The following is a 20446-nucleotide window of genomic DNA, read 5'->3' on the forward strand; positions in this document are numbered from 1 at the left end:
TAAATTTCACGGCGTGACGAGGCATTAGGGTACCTTAAGAGGGTCAAAGTTACTGCTGTCGGCTGCTTCCCCTTCTTTGAAATTTTCCTTTCTTTAATTCGTACTGTGGCAGTCCTTCAGAAGGGATATGCCACTACATGTCCACCTTAACGTTGTCTCAATTATTCCAACGACAAGCTCCACGAGATTTCAAATAAATTTCGCGGAGCGACGAGGCATTTGATCACTTTAAGCGAGACATAGTTACTCCTGCAGCTGCTCCCACTTTTTTAAGCCCTTTCTCTATATCCTTCTTGCTATGGCCACTCGTGCAGAAGCGAAATGCTACAACATGTCCACGTTAACGTTGTCTGAGTTACTGCAACGACGATATCCTCGAGTTTTCAAATAAATTTCGCAGAGTGACGAGGCATTTGGCTACCGTAAGAGAGTCATAGTTACTCGTGTCTGCTGCTCCCACATCTTTAGGCCTTTATCATTCTTCCTATGGCTGGGCCTTTATCATTCTTGCTATGGCCAGTCCTACAGACCCGATATGCCACTATATGTCCACCTGAACGTCGTCACAGTTACTCCCACTACGAGTTTCTCGAGTTAGCAAATGTACTTCGCCGGATAACGAGGCATTTGGCTACCTTAAGAGAGTCATAGTTACTGCGGCCAGCTTCTCCCCCTTCTTTGAATCTTTCCTCTCTTTAATTCGTTCTGTGTTCATTCCAGCAGAAGCAATATGCCACAACATGTCCAGCTTAACGTTGTCTGAGTTATTACAACGATGAGTTCCTAGAGTTTTCAAATAAATTTCACGGCGTGACGAGGCATTAGGGTACCTTAAGAGGGTCAAAGTTACTGCTGTCGGCTGCTTCCCCTTCTTTGAAATTTTCCTTTCTTTAATTCGTACTGTGGCAGTCCTTCAGAAGGGATATGCCACTACATGTCCACCTTAACGTTGTCTCAATTATTCCAACGACAAGCTCCACGAGATTTCAAATAAATTTCGCGGAGCGACGAGGCATTTGATCACTTTAAGCGAGACATAGTTACTCCTGCAGCTGCTCCCACTTTTTTAAGCCCTTTCTCTATATCCTTCTTGCTATGGCCACTCGTGCAGAAGCGAAATGCTACAACATGTCCACGTTAACGTTGTCTGAGTTACTGCAACGACGATATCCTCGAGTTTTCAAATAAATTTCGCAGAGTGACGAGGCATTTGGCTACCTTAAGAGAGTCATAGTTACTCGTGTCTGCTGCTCCCACATCTTTAGGCCTTTATCATTCTTCCTATGGCTGGGCCTTTATCATTCTTGCTATGGCCAGTCGTACAGACCCGATATGCCACTATATGTCCACCTGAACGTCGTCACAGTTACTCCCACTACGAGTTTCTCGAGTTAGCAAATGTACTTCGCCGGATAACGAGGCATTTGGCTACCTTAAGAGAGTCATAGTTACTGCGGCCAGCTTCTCCCCCTTCTTTGAATCTTTCCTCTCTTTAATTCGTTCTGTGTTCATTCCAGCAGAGGCAATATGCCACAACATGTCCAGCTTAACGTTGTCTGAGTTATTACAACGATGAGTTCCTAGAGTTTTCAAATAAATTTCACGGCGTGACGAGGCATTAGGGTACCTTAAGAGGGTCAAAGTTACTGCTGTCGGCTGCTTCTCCTTCTTTGAAATTTTCCTTTCTTTAATTCGTACTGTGGCAGTCCTTCAGAAGGGATATGCCACTACATGTCCACCTTAACGTTGTCTCAATTATTCCAACGACAAGCTCCACGAGATTTCAAATAAATTTCGCGGAGCGACGAGGCATTTGATCACTTTAAGCGAGACATAGTTACTCCTGCAGCTGCTCCCACTTTTTTAAGCCCTTTCTCTATATCCTTCTTGCTATGGCCACTCGTGCAGAAGCGAAATGCTACAACATGTCCACGTTAACGTTGTCTGAGTTACTGCAACGACGATATCCTCGAGTTTTCAAATAAATTTCGCAGAGTGACGAGGCATTTGGCTACCTTAAGAGAGTCATAGTTACTCGTGTCTGCTGCTCCCACATCTTTAGGCCTTTATCATTCTTCCTATGGCTGGGCCTTTATCATTCTTGCTATGGCCAGTCCTACAGACCCGATATGCCACTAAATGTCCACCTGAACGTCGTCACAGTTACTCCCACTACGAGTTTCTCGAGTTAGCAAATGTACTTCGCCGGATAACGAGGCATTTGGCTACCTTAAGAGAGTCATAGTTACTGCGGCCAGCTTCTCCCCCTTCTTTGAATCTTTCCTCTCTTTAATTCGTTCTGTGTTCATTCCAGCAGAGGCAATATGCCACAACATGTCCAGCTTAACGTTGTCTGAGTTATTACAACGATGAGTTCCTAGAGTTTTCAAATAAATTTCACGGCGTGACGAGGCATTAAGGTACCTTAAGAGGGTCAAAGTTACTGCTGTCGGCTGCTTCCCCTTCTTTGAAATTTTCCTTTCTTTAATTCGTACTGTGGCAGTCCTTCAGAAGGGATATGCCACTACATGTCCACCTTAACGTTGTCTCAATTATTCCAACGACAAGCTCCACGAGATTTCAAATAAATTTCGCGGAGCGACGAGGCATTTGATCACTTTAAGCGAGACATAGTTACTCCTGCAGCTGCTCCCACTTTTTTAAGCCCTTTCTCTATATCCTTCTTGCTATGGCCACTCGTGCAGAAGCGAAATGCTACAACATGTCCACGTTAACGTTGTCTGAGTTCCTGCAACGACGATATCCTCGAGTTTTCAAATAAATTTCGCAGAGTGACGAGGCATTTGGCTACCTTAAGATAGTCATAGTTACTCGTGTCTGCTGCTCCCACATCTTTAGGCCTTTATCATTCTTCCTATGGCTGGGCCTTTATCATTCTTGCTATGGCCAGTCCTACAGACCCGATATGCCACTATATGTCCACCTGAACGTCGTCACAGTTACTCCCACTACGAGTTTCTCGAGTTAGCAAATGTACTTCGCCGGATAACGAGGCATTTGGCTACCTTAAGAGAGTCATAGTTACTGCGGCCAGCTTCTCCCCCTTCTTTGAATCTTTCCTCTCTTTAATTCGTTCTGTGTTCATTCCAGCAGAAGCAATATGCCACAACATGTCCAGCTTAACGTTGTCTGAGTTATTACAACGATGAGTTCCTAGAGTTTTCAAATAAATTTCACGGCGTGACGAGGCATTAGGGTACCTTAAGAGGGTCAAAGTTACCGCTGTCGGCTGCTTCCCCTTCTTTGAAATTTTCCTTTCTTTAATTCGTACTGTGGCAGTCCTTCAGAAGGGATATGCCACTACATGTCCACCTTAACGTTGTCTCAATTATTCCAACGACAAGCTCCACGAGATTTCAAATAAATTTCGCGGAGCGACGAGGCATTTGATCACTTTAAGCGAGACATAGTTACTCCTGCAGCTGCTCCCACTTTTTTAAGCCCTTTCTCTATATCCTTCTTGCTATGGCCACTCGTGCAGAAGCGAAATGCTACAACATGTCCACGTTAACGTTGTCTGAGTTACTGCAACGACGATATCCTCGAGTTTTCAAATAAATTTCGCAGAGTGACGAGGCATTTGGCTACCTTAAGAGAGTCATAGTTACTCGTGTCTGCTGCTCCCACATCTTTAGGCCTTTATCATTCTTCCTATGGCTGGGCCTTTATCATTCTTGCTATGGACAGTCCTACAGACCCGATATGCCACTATATGTCCACCTGAACGTCGTCACAGTTACTCCCACTACGAGTTTCTCGAGTTAGCAAATGTACTTCGCCGGATAACGAGGCATTTGGCTACCTTAAGAGAGTCATAGTTACTGCGGCCAGCTTCTCCCCCTTCTTTGAATCTTTCCTCTCTTTAATTCGTTCTGTGTTCATTCCAGCAGAAGCAATATGCCACAACATGTCCAGCTTAACGTTGTCTGAGTTATTACAACGATGAGTTCCTAGAGTTTTCAAATAAATTTCACGGCGTGACGAGGCATTAGGGTACCTTAAGAGGGTCAAAGTTACTGCTGTCGGCTGCTTCCCCTTCTTTGAAATTTTCCTTTCTTTAATTCGTACTGTGGCAGTCCTTCAGAAGGGATATGCCACTACATGTCCACCTTAACGTTGTCTCAATTATTCCAACGACAAGCTCCACGAGATTTCAAATAAATTTCGCGGAGCGACGAGGCATTTGATCACTTTAAGCGAGACATAGTTACTCCTGCAGCTGCTCCCACTTTTTTAAGCCCTTTCTCTATATCCTTCTTGCTATGGCCACTCGTGCAGAAGCGAAATGCTACAACATGTCCACGTTAACGTTGTCTGAGTTACTGCAACGACGATATCCTCGAGTTTTCAAATAAATTTCGCAGAGTGACGAGGCATTTGGCTACCGTAAGAGAGTCATAGTTACTCGTGTCTGCTGCTCCCACATCTTTAGGCCTTTATCATTCTTCCTATGGCTGGGCCTTTATCATTCTTGCTATGGCCAGTCCTACAGACCCGATATGCCACTATATGTCCACCTGAACGTCGTCACAGTTACTCCCACTACGAGTTTCTCGAGTTAGCAAATGTACTTCGCCGGATAACGAGGCATTTGGCTACCTTAAGAGAGTCATAGTTACTGCGGCCAGCTTCTCCCCCTTCTTTGAATCTTTCCTCTCTTTAATTCGTTCTGTGTTCATTCCAGCAGAAGCAATATGCCACAACATGTCCAGCTTAACGTTGTCTGAGTTATTACAACGATGAGTTCCTAGAGTTTTCAAATAAATTTCACGGCGTGACGAGGCATTAGGGTACCTTAAGAGGGTCAAAGTTACTGCTGTCGGCTGCTTCCCCTTCTTTGAAATTTTCCTTTCTTTAATTCGTACTGTGGCAGTCCTTCAGAAGGGATATGCCACTACATGTCCACCTTAACGTTGTCTCAATTATTCCAACGACAAGCTCCACGAGATTTCAAATAAATTTCGCGGAGCGACGAGGCATTTGATCACTTTAAGCGAGACATAGTTACTCCTGCAGCTGCTCCCACTTTTTTAAGCCCTTTCTCTATATCCTTCTTGCTATGGCCACTCGTGCAGAAGCGAAATGCTACAACATGTCCACGTTAACGTTGTCTGAGTTACTGCAACGACGATATCCTCGAGTTTTCAAATAAATTTCGCAGAGTGACGAGGCATTTGGCTACCTTAAGAGAGTCATAGTTACTCGTGTCTGCTGCTCCCACATCTTTAGGCCTTTATCATTCTTCCTATGGCTGGGCCTTTATCATTCTTGCTATGGCCAGTCGTACAGACCCGATATGCCACTATATGTCCACCTGAACGTCGTCACAGTTACTCCCACTACGAGTTTCTCGAGTTAGCAAATGTACTTCGCCGGATAACGAGGCATTTGGCTACCTTAAGAGAGTCATAGTTACTGCGGCCAGCTTCTCCCCCTTCTTTGAATCTTTCCTCTCTTTAATTCGTTCTGTGTTCATTCCAGCAGAGGCAATATGCCACAACATGTCCAGCTTAACGTTGTCTGAGTTATTACAACGATGAGTTCCTAGAGTTTTCAAATAAATTTCACGGCGTGACGAGGCATTAGGGTACCTTAAGAGGGTCAAAGTTACTGCTGTCGGCTGCTTCTCCTTCTTTGAAATTTTCCTTTCTTTAATTCGTACTGTGGCAGTCCTTCAGAAGGGATATGCCACTACATGTCCACCTTAACGTTGTCTCAATTATTCCAACGACAAGCTCCACGAGATTTCAAATAAATTTCGCGGAGCGACGAGGCATTTGATCACTTTAAGCGAGACATAGTTACTCCTGCAGCTGCTCCCACTTTTTTAAGCCCTTTCTCTATATCCTTCTTGCTATGGCCACTCGTGCAGAAGCGAAATGCTACAACATGTCCACGTTAACGTTGTCTGAGTTACTGCAACGACGATATCCTCGAGTTTTCAAATAAATTTCGCAGAGTGACGAGGCATTTGGCTACCTTAAGAGAGTCATAGTTACTCGTGTCTGCTGCTCCCACATCTTTAGGCCTTTATCATTCTTCCTATGGCTGGGCCTTTATCATTCTTGCTATGGCCAGTCCTACAGACCCGATATGCCACTAAATGTCCACCTGAACGTCGTCACAGTTACTCCCACTACGAGTTTCTCGAGTTAGCAAATGTACTTCGCCGGATAACGAGGCATTTGGCTACCTTAAGAGAGTCATAGTTACTGCGGCCAGCTTCTCCCCCTTCTTTGAATCTTTCCTCTCTTTAATTCGTTCTGTGTTCATTCCAGCAGAGGCAATATGCCACAACATGTCCAGCTTAACGTTGTCTGAGTTATTACAACGATGAGTTCCTAGAGTTTTCAAATAAATTTCACGGCGTGACGAGGCATTAAGGTACCTTAAGAGGGTCAAAGTTACTGCTGTCGGCTGCTTCCCCTTCTTTGAAATTTTCCTTTCTTTAATTCGTACTGTGGCAGTCCTTCAGAAGGGATATGCCACTACATGTCCACCTTAACGTTGTCTCAATTATTCCAACGACAAGCTCCACGAGATTTCAAATAAATTTCGCGGAGCGACGAGGCATTTGATCACTTTAAGCGAGACATAGTTACTCCTGCAGCTGCTCCCACTTTTTTAAGCCCTTTCTCTATATCCTTCTTGCTATGGCCACTCGTGCAGAAGCGAAATGCTACAACATGTCCACGTTAACGTTGTCTGAGTTACTGCAACGACGATATCCTCGAGTTTTCAAATAAATTTCGCAGAGTGACGAGGCATTTGACTACCTTAAGAGAGTCATAGTTACTCGTGTCTGCTGCTCCCACATCTTTAGGCCTTTATCATTCTTCCTATGGCTGGGCCTTTATCATTCTTGCTATGGCCAGTCCTACAGACCCGATATGCCACTATATGTCCACCTGAACGTCGTCACAGTTACTCCCACTACGAGTTTCTCGAGTTAGCAAATGTACTTCGCCGGATAACGAGGCATTTGGCTACCTTAAGAGAGTCATAGTTACTGCGGCCAGCTTCTCCCCCTTCTTTGAATCTTTCCTCTCTTTAATTCGTTCTGTGTTCATTCCAGCAGAAGCAATATGCCACAACATGTCCAGCTTAACGTTGTCTGAGTTATTACAACGATGAGTTCCTAGAGTTTTCAAATAAATTTCACGGCGTGACGAGGCATTAGGGTACCTTAAGAGGGTCAAAGTTACTGCTGTCGGCTGCTTCCCCTTCTTTGAAATTTTCCTTTCTTTAATTCGTACTGTGGCAGTCCTTCAGAAGGGATATGCCACTACATGTCCACCTTAACGTTGTCTCAATTATTCCAACGACAAGCTCCACGAGATTTCAAATAAATTTCGCGGAGCGACGAGGCATTTGATCACTTTAAGCGAGACATAGTTACTCCTGCAGCTGCTCCCACTTTTTTAAGCCCTTTCTCTATATCCTTCTTGCTATGGCCACTCGTGCAGAAGCGAAATGCTACAACATGTCCACGTTAACGTTGTCTGAGTTACTGCAACGACGATATCCTCGAGTTTTCAAATAAATTTCGCAGAGTGACGAGGCATTTGGCTACCTTAAGAGAGTCATAGTTACTCGTGTCTGCTGCTCCCACATCTTTAGGCCTTTATCATTCTTCCTATGGCTGGGCCTTTATCATTCTTGCTATGGCCAGTCCTACAGACCCGATATGCCACTATATGTCCACCTGAACGTCGTCACAGTTACTCCCACTACGAGTTTCTCGAGTTAGCAAATGTACTTCGCCGGATAACGAGGCATTTGGCTACCTTAAGAGAGTCATAGTTACTGCGGCCAGCTTCTCCCCCTTCTTTGAATCTTTCCTCTCTTTAATTCGTTCTGTGTTCATTCCAGCAGAAGCAATATGCCACAACATGTCCAGCTTAACGTTGTCTGAGTTATTACAACGATGAGTTCCTAGAGTTTTCAAATAAATTTCACGGCGTGACGAGGCATTAGGGTACCTTAAGAGGGTCAAAGTTACTGCTGTCGGCTGCTTCCCCTCCTTTGAAATTTTCCTTTCTTTAATTCGTACTGTGGCAGTCCTTCAGAAGGGATATGCCACTACATGTCCACCTTAACGTTGTCTCAATTATTCCAACGACAAGCTCCACGAGATTTCAAATAAATTTCGCGGAGCGACGAGGCATTTGATCACTTTAAGCGAGACATAGTTACTCCTGCAGCTGCTCCCACTTTTTTAAGCCCTTTCTCTATATCCTTCTTGCTATGGCCACTCGTGCAGAAGCGAAATGCTACAACATGTCCACGTTAACGTTGTCTGAGTTACTGCAACGACGATATCCTCGAGTTTTCAAATAAATTTCGCAGAGTGACGAGGCATTTGGCTACCGTAAGAGAGTCATAGTTACTCGTGTCTGCTGCTCCCACATCTTTAGGCCTTTATCATTCTTCCTATGGCTGGGCCTTTATCATTCTTGCTATGGCCAGTCCTACAGACCCGATATGCCACTATATGTCCACCTGAACGTCGTCACAGTTACTCCCACTACGAGTTTCTCGAGTTAGCAAATGTACTTCGCCGGATAACGAGGCATTTGGCTACCTTAAGAGAGTCATAGTTACTGCGGCCAGCTTCTCCCCCTTCTTTGAATCTTTCCTCTCTTTAATTCGTTCTGTGTTCATTCCAGCAGAAGCAATATGCCACAACATGTCCAGCTTAACGTTGTCTGAGTTATTACAACGATGAGTTCCTAGAGTTTTCAAATAAATTTCACGGCGTGACGAGGCATTAGGGTACCTTAAGAGGGTCAAAGTTACTGCTGTCGGCTGCTTCCCCTTCTTTGAAATTTTCCTTTCTTTAATTCGTACTGTGGCAGTCCTTCAGAAGGGATATGCCACTACATGTCCACCTTAACGTTGTCTCAATTATTCCAACGACAAGCTCCACGAGATTTCAAATAAATTTCGCGGAGCGACGAGGCATTTGATCACTTTAAGCGAGACATAGTTACTCCTGCAGCTGCTCCCACTTTTTTAAGCCCTTTCTCTATATCCTTCTTGCTATGGCCACTCGTGCAGAAGCGAAATGCTACAACATGTCCACGTTAACGTTGTCTGAGTTACTGCAACGACGATATCCTCGAGTTTTCAAATAAATTTCGCAGAGTGACGAGGCATTTGGCTACCTTAAGAGAGTCATAGTTACTCGTGTCTGCTGCTCCCACATCTTTAGGCCTTTATCATTCTTCCTATGGCTGGGCCTTTATCATTCTTGCTATGGCCAGTCCTACAGACCCGATATGCCACTATATGTCCACCTGAACGTCGTCACAGTTACTCCCACTACGAGTTTCTCGAGTTAGCAAATGTACTTCGCCGGATAACGAGGCATTTGGCTACCTTAAGAGAGTCATAGTTACTGCGGCCAGCTTCTCCCCCTTCTTTGAATCTTTCCTCTCTTTAATTCGTTCTGTGTTCATTCCAGCAGAAGCAATATGCCACAACATGTCCAGCTTAACGTTGTCTGAGTTATTACAACGATGAGTTCCTAGAGTTTTCAAATAAATTTCACGGCGTGACGAGGCATTAGGGTACCTTAAGAGGGTCAAAGTTACTGCTGTCGGCTGCTTCCCCTTCTTTGAAATTTTCCTTTCTTTAATTCGTACTGTGGCAGTCCTTCAGAAGGGATATGCCACTACATGTCCACCTTAACGTTGTCTCAATTATTCCAACGACAAGCTCCACGAGATTTCAAATAAATTTCGCGGAGCGACGAGGCATTTGATCACTTTAAGCGAGACATAGTTACTCCTGCAGCTGCTCCCACTTTTTTAAGCCCTTTCTCTATATCCTTCTTGCTATGGCCACTCGTGCAGAAGCGAAATGCTACAACATGTCCACGTTAACGTTGTCTGAGTTACTGCAACGACGATATCCTCGAGTTTTCAAATAAATTTCGCAGAGTGACGAGGCATTTGACTACCTTAAGAGAGTCATAGTTACTCGTGTCTGCTGCTCCCACATCTTTAGGCCTTTATCATTCTTCCTATGGCTGGGCCTTTATCATTCTTGCTATGGCCAGTCCTACAGACCCGATATGCCACTATATGTCCACCTGAACGTCGTCACAGTTACTCCCACTACGAGTTTCTCGAGTTAGCAAATGTACTTCGCCGGATAACGAGGCATTTGGCTACCTTAAGAGAGTCATAGTTACTGCGGCCAGCTTCTCCCCCTTCTTTGAATCTTTCCTCTCTTTAATTCGTTCTGTGTTCATTCCAGCAGAAGCAATATGCCACAACATGTCCAGCTTAACGTTGTCTGAGTTATTACAACGATGAGTTCCTAGAGTTTTCAAATAAATTTCACGGCGTGACGAGGCATTAGGGTACCTTAAGAGGGTCAAAGTTACTGCTGTCGGCTGCTTCCCCTTCTTTGAAATTTTCCTTTCTTTAATTCGTACTGTGGCAGTCCTTCAGAAGGGATATGCCACTACATGTCCACCTTAACGTTGTCTCAATTATTCCAACGACAAGCTCCACGAGATTTCAAATAAATTTCGCGGAGCGACGAGGCATTTGATCACTTTAAGCGAGACATAGTTACTCCTGCAGCTGCTCCCACTTTTTTAAGCCCTTTCTCTATATCCTTCTTGCTATGGCCACTCGTGCAGAAGCGAAATGCTACAACATGTCCACGTTAACGTTGTCTGAGTTACTGCAACGACGATATCCTCGAGTTTTCAAATAAATTTCGCAGAGTGACGAGGCATTTGGCTACCTTAAGAGAGTCATAGTTACTCGTGTCTGCTGCTCCCACATCTTTAGGCCTTTATCATTCTTCCTATGGCTGGGCCTTTATCATTCTTGCTATGGCCAGTCCTACAGACCCGATATGCCACTATATGTCCACCTGAACGTCGTCACAGTTACTCCCACTACGAGTTTCTCGAGTTAGCAAATGTACTTCGCCGGATAACGAGGCATTTGGCTACCTTAAGAGAGTCATAGTTACTGCGGCCAGCTTCTCCCCCTTCTTTGAATCTTTCCTCTCTTTAATTCGTTCTGTGTTCATTCCAGCAGAAGCAATATGCCACAACATGTCCAGCTTAACGTTGTCTGAGTTATTACAACGATGAGTTCCTAGAGTTTTCAAATAAATTTCACGGCGTGACGAGGCATTAGGGTACCTTAAGAGGGTCAAAGTTACTGCTGTCGGCTGCTTCCCCTCCTTTGAAATTTTCCTTTCTTTAATTCGTACTGTGGCAGTCCTTCAGAAGGGATATGCCACTACATGTCCACCTTAACGTTGTCTCAATTATTCCAACGACAAGCTCCACGAGATTTCAAATAAATTTCGCGGAGCGACGAGGCATTTGATCACTTTAAGCGAGACATAGTTACTCCTGCAGCTGCTCCCACTTTTTTAAGCCCTTTCTCTATATCCTTCTTGCTATGGCCACTCGTGCAGAAGCGAAATGCTACAACATGTCCACGTTAACGTTGTCTGAGTTACTGCAACGACGATATCCTCGAGTTTTCAAATAAATTTCGCAGAGTGACGAGGCATTTGGCTACCGTAAGAGAGTCATAGTTACTCGTGTCTGCTGCTCCCACATCTTTAGGCCTTTATCATTCTTCCTATGGCTGGGCCTTTATCATTCTTGCTATGGCCAGTCCTACAGACCCGATATGCCACTATATGTCCACCTGAACGTCGTCACAGTTACTCCCACTACGAGTTTCTCGAGTTAGCAAATGTACTTCGCCGGATAACGAGGCATTTGGCTACCTTAAGAGAGTCATAGTTACTGCGGCCAGCTTCTCCCCCTTCTTTGAATCTTTCCTCTCTTTAATTCGTTCTGTGTTCATTCCAGCAGAAGCAATATGCCACAACATGTCCAGCTTAACGTTGTCTGAGTTATTACAACGATGAGTTCCTAGAGTTTTCAAATAAATTTCACGGCGTGACGAGGCATTAGGGTACCTTAAGAGGGTCAAAGTTACTGCTGTCGGCTGCTTCCCCTTCTTTGAAATTTTCCTTTCTTTAATTCGTACTGTGGCAGTCCTTCAGAAGGGATATGCCACTACATGTCCACCTTAACGTTGTCTCAATTATTCCAACGACAAGCTCCACGAGATTTCAAATAAATTTCGCGGAGCGACGAGGCATTTGATCACTTTAAGCGAGACATAGTTACTCCTGCAGCTGCTCCCACTTTTTTAAGCCCTTTCTCTATATCCTTCTTGCTATGGCCACTCGTGCAGAAGCGAAATGCTACAACATGTCCACGTTAACGTTGTCTGAGTTACTGCAACGACGATATCCTCGAGTTTTCAAATAAATTTCGCAGAGTGACGAGGCATTTGGCTACCTTAAGAGAGTCATAGTTACTCGTGTCTGCTGCTCCCACATCTTTAGGCCTTTATCATTCTTCCTATGGCTGGGCCTTTATCATTCTTGCTATGGCCAGTCCTACAGACCCGATATGCCACTATATGTCCACCTGAACGTCGTCACAGTTACTCCCACTACGAGTTTCTCGAGTTAGCAAATGTACTTCGCCGGATAACGAGGCATTTGGCTACCTTAAGAGAGTCATAGTTACTGCGGCCAGCTTCTCCCCCTTCTTTGAATCTTTCCTCTCTTTAATTCGTTCTGTGTTCATTCCAGCAGAAGCAATATGCCACAACATGTCCAGCTTAACGTTGTCTGAGTTATTACAACGATGAGTTCCTAGAGTTTTCAAATAAATTTCACGGCGTGACGAGGCATTAGGGTACCTTAAGAGGGTCAAAGTTACCGCTGTCGGCTGCTTCCCCTTCTTTGAAATTTTCCTTTCTTTAATTCGTACTGTGGCAGTCCTTCAGAAGGGATATGCCACTACATGTCCACCTTAACGTTGTCTCAATTATTCCAACGACAAGCTCCACGAGATTTCAAATAAATTTCGCGGAGCGACGAGGCATTTGATCACTTTAAGCGAGACATAGTTACTCCTGCAGCTGCTCCCACTTTTTTAAGCCCTTTCTCTATATCCTTCTTGCTATGGCCACTCGTGCAGAAGCGAAATGCTACAACATGTCCACGTTAACGTTGTCTGAGTTACTGCAACGACGATATCCTCGAGTTTTCAAATAAATTTCGCAGAGTGACAAGGCATTTGGCTACCTTAAGAGAGTCATAGTTACTCGTGTCTGCTGCTCCCACATCTTTAGGCCTTTATCATTCTTCCTATGGCTGGGCCTTTATCATTCTTGCTATGGCCAGTCCTACAGACCCGATATGCCACTATATGTCCACCTGAACGTCGTCACAGTTACTCCCACTACGAGTTTCTCGAGTTAGCAAATGTACTTCGCCGGATAACGAGGCATTTGGCTACCTTAAGAGAGTCATAGTTACTGCGGCCAGCTTCTCCCCCTTCTTTGAATCTTTCCTCTCTTTAATTCGTTCTGTGTTCATTCCAGCAGAAGCAATATGCCACAACATGTCCAGCTTAACGTTGTCTGAGTTATTACAACGATGAGTTCCTAGAGTTTTCAAATAAATTTCACGGCGTGACGAGGCATTAGGGTACCTTAAGAGGGTCAAAGTTACTGCTGTCGGCTGCTTCCCCTTCTTTGAAATTTTCCTTTCTTTAATTCGTACTGTGGCAGTCCTTCAGAAGGGATATGCCACTACATGTCCACCTTAACGTTGTCTCAATTATTCCAACGACAAGCTCCACGAGATTTCAAATAAATTTCGCGGAGCGACGAGGCATTTGATCACTTTAAGCGAGACATAGTTACTCCTGCAGCTGCTCCCACTTTTTTAAGCCCTTTCTCTATATCCTTCTTGCTATGGCCACTCGTGCAGAAGCGAAATGCTACAACATGTCCACGTTAACGTTGTCTGAGTTACTGCAACGACGATATCCTCGAGTTTTCAAATAAATTTCGCAGAGTGACGAGGCATTTGGCTACCTTAAGAGAGTCATAGTTACTCGTGTCTGCTGCTCCCACATCTTTAGGCCTTTATCATTCTTCCTATGGCTGGGCCTTTATCATTCTTGCTATGGCCAGTCCTACAGACCCGATATGCCACTATATGTCCACCTGAACGTCGTCACAGTTACTCCCACTACGAGTTTCTCGAGTTAGCAAATGTACTTCGCCGGATAACGAGGCATTTGGCTACCTTAAGAGAGTCATAGTTACTGCGGCCAGCTTCTCCCCCTTCTTTGAATCTTTCCTCTCTTTAATTCGTTCTGTGTTCATTCCAGCAGAAGCAATATGCCACAACATGTCCAGCTTAACGTTGTCTGAGTTATTACAACGATGAGTTCCTAGAGTTTTCAAATAAATTTCACGGCGTGACGAGGCATTAGGGTACCTTAAGAGGGTCAAAGTTACTGCTGTCGGCTGCTTCCCCTTCTTTGAAATTTTCCTTTCTTTAATTCGTACTGTGGCAGTCCTTCAGAAGGGATATGCCACTACATGTCCACCTTAACGTTGTCTCAATTATTCCAACGACAAGCTCCACGAGATTTCAAATAAATTTCGCGGAGCGACGAGGCATTTGATCACTTTAAGCGAGACATAGTTACTCCTGCAGCTGCTCCCACTTTTTTAAGCCCTTTCTCTATATCCTTCTTGCTATGGCCACTTGTGCAGAAGCGAAATGCTACAACATGTCCACGTTAACGTTGTCTGAGTTACTGCAACGACGATATCCTCGAGTTTTCAAATAAATTTCGCAGAGTGACGAGGCATTTGGCTACCTTAAGAGAGTCATAGTTACTCGTGTCGGCTGCTCCCACATCTTTAGGCCTTTATCATTCTTCCTATGGCTGGGCCTTTATCATTCTTGCTATGGCCAGTCCTACAGACCCGATATGCCACTATATGTCCACCTGAACGTCGTCACAGTTACTCCCACTACGAGTTTCTCGAGTTAGCAAATGTACTTCGCCGGATAACGAGGCATTTGGCTACCTTAAGAGAGTCATAGTTACTGCGGCCAGCTTCTCCCCCTTCTTTGAATCTTTCCTCTCTTTAATTCGTTCTGTGTTCATTCCACCAGAAGCAATATGCCACAACATGTCCAGCTTAACGTTGTCTGAGTTATTACAACGATGAGTTCCTAGAGTTTTCAAATAAATTTCACGGCGTGACGAGGCATTAGGGTACCTTAAGAGGGTCAAAGTTACTGCTGTCGGCTGCTTCCCCTTCTTTGAAATTTTCCTTTCTTTAATTCGTACTGTGGCAGTCCATCAGAAGGGATATGCCACTACATGTCCACCTTAACGTTGTCTCAATTATTCCAACGACAAGCTCCACGAGATTTCAAATAAATTTCGCGGAGCGACGAGGCATTTGATCACTTTAAGCGAGACATAGTTACTCCTGCAGCTGCTCCCACTTTTTTAAGCCCTTTCTCTATATCCTTCTTGCTATGGCCACTCGTGCAGAAGCGAAATGCTACAACATGTCCACGTTAACGTTGTCTGAGTTACTGCAACGACGATATCCTCGAGTTTTCAAATAAATTTCGCAGAGTGACGAGGCATTTGGCTACCTTAAGAGAGTCATAGTTACTCGTGTCGGCTGCTCCCACATCTTTAGGCCTTTATCATTCTTCCTATGGCTGGGCCTTTATCATTCTTGCTATGGCCAGTCGTACAGACCCGATATGCCACTATATGTCCACCTGAACGTCGTCACAGTTACTCCCACTACGAGTTTCTCGAGTTAGCAAATGTACTTCGCCGGATAACGAGGCATTTGGCTACCTTAAGAGAGTCATAGTTACTGCGGCCAGCTTCTCCCCCTTCTTTGAATCTTTCCTCTCTTTAATTCGTTGTGTGTTCATTCCAGCAGAAGCAATATGCCACAACATGTCCAGCTTAACGTTGTCTGAGTTATTACAACGATGAGTTCCTAGAGTTTTCAAATAAATTTCACGGCGTGACGAGGCATTAGGGTACCTTAAGAGGGTCAAAGTTACTGCTGTCGGCTGCTTCCCCTTCTTTGAAATTTTCCTTTCTTTAATTCGTACTGTGGCAGTCCTTCAGAAGGGATATGCCACTACATGTCCACCTTAACGTTGTCTCAATTATTCCAACGACAAGCTCCACGAGATTTCAAATAAATTTCGCGGAGCGACGAGGCATTTGATCACTTTAAGCGAGACATAGTTACTCCTGCAGCTGCTCCCACTTTTTTAAGCCCTTTCTCTATATCCTTCTTGCTATGGCCACTCGTGCAGAAGCGAAATGCTACAACATGTCCACGTTAACGTTGTCTGAGTTACTGCAACGACGATATCCTCGAGTTTTCAAATAAATTTCGCAGAGTGACAAGGCATTTGGCTACCTTAAGAGAGTCATAGTTACTCGTGTCTGCTGCTCCCACATCTTTAGGCCTTTATCATTCTTCCTATGGCTGGGCCTTTATCATTCTTGCTATGGCCAGTCGTACAGACCCGATATGCCACTATATGTCCACCTGAACGTCGTCACAGTTACTCCCACTACGAGTTTCTCGAGTTAGCAAATGTACTTCGCCGGATAACGAGGCATTTGGCTACCTTAAGAGAGTCATAGTTACTGCGGCCAGCTTCTCCCCCTTCTTTGAATCTTTCCTCTCTTTAATTCGTTCTGTGTTCATTCCAGCAGAAGCAATATGCCACAACATGTCCAGCTTAACGTTGTCTGAGTTATTACAACGATGAGTTCCTAGAGTTTTCAAATAAATTTCACGGCGTGACGAGGCATTAGGGTACCTTAAGAGGGTCAAAGTTACTGCTGTCGGCTGCTTCCCCTTCTTTGAAATTTTCCTTTCTTTAATTCGTACTGTGGCAGTCCTTCAGAAGGGATATGCCACTACATGTCCACCTTAACGTTGTCTCAATTATTCCAACGACAAGCTCCACGAGATTTCAAATAAATTTCGCGGAGCGACGAGGCATTTGATCACTTTAAGCGAGACATAGTTACTCCTGCAGCTGCTCCCACTTTTTTAAGCCCTTTCTCTATATCCTTCTTGCTATGGCCACTCGTGCAGAAGCGAAATGCTACAACATGTCCACGTTAACGTTGTCTGAGTTACTGCAACGACGATATCCTCGAGTTTTCAAATAAATTTCGCAGAGTGACAAGGCATTTGGCTACCTTAAGAGAGTCATAGTTACTCGTGTCTGCTGCTCCCACATCTTTAGGCCTTTATCATTCTTCCTATGGCTGGGCCTTTATCATTCTTGCTATGGCCAGTCCTACAGACCCGATATGCCACTATATGTCCACCTGAACGTCGTCACAGTTACTCCCACTACGAGTTTCTCGAGTTAGCAAATGTACTTCGCCGGATAACGAGGCATTTGGCTACCTTAAGAGAGTCATAGTTACTGCGGCCAGCTTCTCCCCCTTCTTTGAATCTTTCCTCTCTTTAATTCGTTCTGTGTTCATTCCAGTAGAAGCAATATGCCACAACATGTCCAGCTTAACGTTGTCTGAGTTATTACAACGATGAGTTCCTAGAGTTTTCAAATAAATTTCACGGCGTGACGAGGCATTAGGGTACCTTAAGAGGGTCAAAGTTACCGCTGTCGGCTGCTTCCCCTTCTTTGAAATTTTCCTTTCTTTAATTCGTACTGTGGCAGTCCTTCAGAAGGGATATGCCACTACATGTCCACCTTAACGTTGTCTCAATTATTCCAACGACAAGCTCCACGAGATTTCAAATAAATTTCGCGGAGCGACGAGGCATTTGATCACTTTAAGCGAGACATAGTTACTCCTGCAGCTGCTCCCACTTTTTTAAGCCCTTTCTCTATATCCTTCTTGCTATGGCCACTCGTGCAGAAGCGAAATGCTACAACATGTCCACGTTAACGTTGTCTGAGTTACTGCAACGACGATATCCTCGAGTTTTCAAATAAATTTCGCAGAGTGACAAGGCATTTGGCTACCTTAAGAGAGTCATAGTTACTCGTGTCTGCTGCTCCCACATCTTTAGGCCTTTATCATTCTTCCTATGGCTGGGCCTTTATCATTCTTGCTATGGCCAGTCCTACAGACCCGATATGCCACTATATGTCCACCTGAACGTCGTCACAGTTACTCCCACTACGAGTTTCTCGAGTTAGCAAATGTACTTCGCCGGATAACGAGGCATTTGGCTACCTTAAGAGAGTCATAGTTACTGCGGCCAGCTTCTCCCCCTTCTTTGAATCTTTCCTCTCTTTAATTCGTTCTGTGTTCATTCCAGCAGAAGCAATATGCCACAACATGTCCAGCTTAACGTTGTCTGAGTTATTACAACGATGAGTTCCTAGAGTTTTCAAATAAATTTCACGGCGTGACGAGGCATTAGGGTACCTTAAGAGGGTCAAAGTTACTGCTGTCGGCTGCTTCCCCTTCTTTGAAATTTTCCTTTCTTTAATTCGTACTGTGGCAGTCCTTCAGAAGGGATATGCCACTACATGTCCACCTTAACGTTGTCTCAATTATTCCAACGACAAGCTCCACGAGATTTCAAATAAATTTCGCGGAGCGACGAGGCATTTGATCACTTTAAGCGAGACATAGTTACTCCTGCAGCTGCTCCCACTTTTTTAAGCCCTTTCTCTATATCCTTCTTGCTATGGCCACTCGTGCAGAAGCGAAATGCTACAACATGTCCACGTTAACGTTGTCTGAGTTACTGCAACGACGATATCCTCGAGTTTTCAAATAAATTTCGCAGAGTGACGAGGCATTTGGCTACCTTAAGAGAGTCATAGTTACTCGTGTCTGCTGCTCCCACATCTTTAGGCCTTTATCATTCTTCCTATGGCTGGGCCTTTATCATTCTTGCTATGGCCAGTCCTACAGACCCGATATGCCACTATATGTCCACCTGAACGTCGTCACAGTTACTCCCACTACGAGTTTCTCGAGTTAGCAAATGTACTTCGCCGGATAACGAGGCATTTGGCTACCTTAAGAGAGTCATAGTTACTGCGGCCAGCTTCTCCCCCTTCTTTGAATCTTTCCTCTCTTTAATTCGTTCTGTGTTCATTCCAGCAGAAGCAATATGCCACAACATGTCCAGCTTAACGTTGTCTGAGTTATTACAACGATGAGTTCCTAGAGTTTTCAAATAAATTTCACGGCGTGACGAGGCATTAGGGTACCTTAAGAGGGTCAAAGTTACCGCTGTCGGCTGCTTCCCCTTCTTTGAAATTTTCCTTTCTTTAATTCGTACTGTGGCAGTCCTTCAGAAGGGATATGCCACTACATGTCCACCTTAACGTTGTCTCAATTATTCCAACGACAAGCTCCACGAGATTTCAAATAAATTTCGCGGAGCGACGAGGCATTTGATCACTTTAAGCGAGACATAGTTACTCCTGCAGCTGCTCCCACTTTTTTAAGCCCTTTCTCTATATCCTTCTTGCTATGGCCACTCGTGCAGAAGCGAAATGCTACAACATGTCCACGTTAACGTTGTCTGAGTTACTGCAACGACGATATCCTCGAGTTTTCAAATAAATTTCGCAGAGTGACGAGGCATTTGGCTACCTTAAGAGAGTCATAGTTACTCGTGTCTGCTGCTCCCACATCTTTAGGCCTTTATCATTCTTCCTATGGCTGGGCCTTTATCATTCTTGCTATGGCCAGTCCTACAGACCCGATATGCCACTATATGTCCACCTGAACGTCGTCACAGTTACTCCCACTACGAGTTTCTCGAGTTAGCAAATGTACTTCGCCGGATAACGAGGCATTTGGCTACCTTAAGAGAGTCATAGTTACTGCGGCCAGCTTCTCCCCCTTCTTTGAATCTTTCCTCTCTTTAATTCGTTCTGTGTTCATTCCAGCAGAAGCAATATGCCACAACATGTCCAGCTTAACGTTGTCTGAGTTATTACAACGATGAGTTCCTAGAGTTTTCAAATAAATTTCACGGCGTGACGAGGCATTAGGGTACCTTAAGAGGGTCAAAGTTACCGCTGTCGGCTGCTTCCCCTTCTTTGAAATTTTCCTTTCTTTAATTCGTACTGTGGCAGTCCTTCAGAAGGGATATGCCACTACATGTCCACCTTAACGTTGTCTCAATTATTCCAACGACAAGCTCCACGAGATTTCAAATAAATTTCGCGGAGCGACGAGGCATTTGATCACTTTAAGCGAGACATAGTTACTCCTGCAGCTGCTCCCACTTTTTTAAGCCCTTTCTCTATATCCTTCTTGCTATGGCCACTCGTGCAGAAGCGAAATGCTACAACATGTCCACGTTAACGTTGTCTGAGTTACTGCAACGACGATATCCTCGAGTTTTCAAATAAATTTCGCAGAGTGACAAGGCATTTGGCTACCTTAAGAGAGTCATAGTTACTCGTGTCTGCTGCTCCCACATCTTTAGGCCTTTATCATTCTTCCTATGGCTGGGCCTTTATCATTCTTGCTATGGCCAGT

The sequence above is a fragment of the Schistocerca nitens genome, chromosome 5 (assembly GCF_023898315.1).
Source record: "Schistocerca nitens isolate TAMUIC-IGC-003100 chromosome 5, iqSchNite1.1, whole genome shotgun sequence".
Classification (NCBI taxonomy): domain Eukaryota; kingdom Metazoa; phylum Arthropoda; class Insecta; order Orthoptera; family Acrididae; genus Schistocerca; species Schistocerca nitens.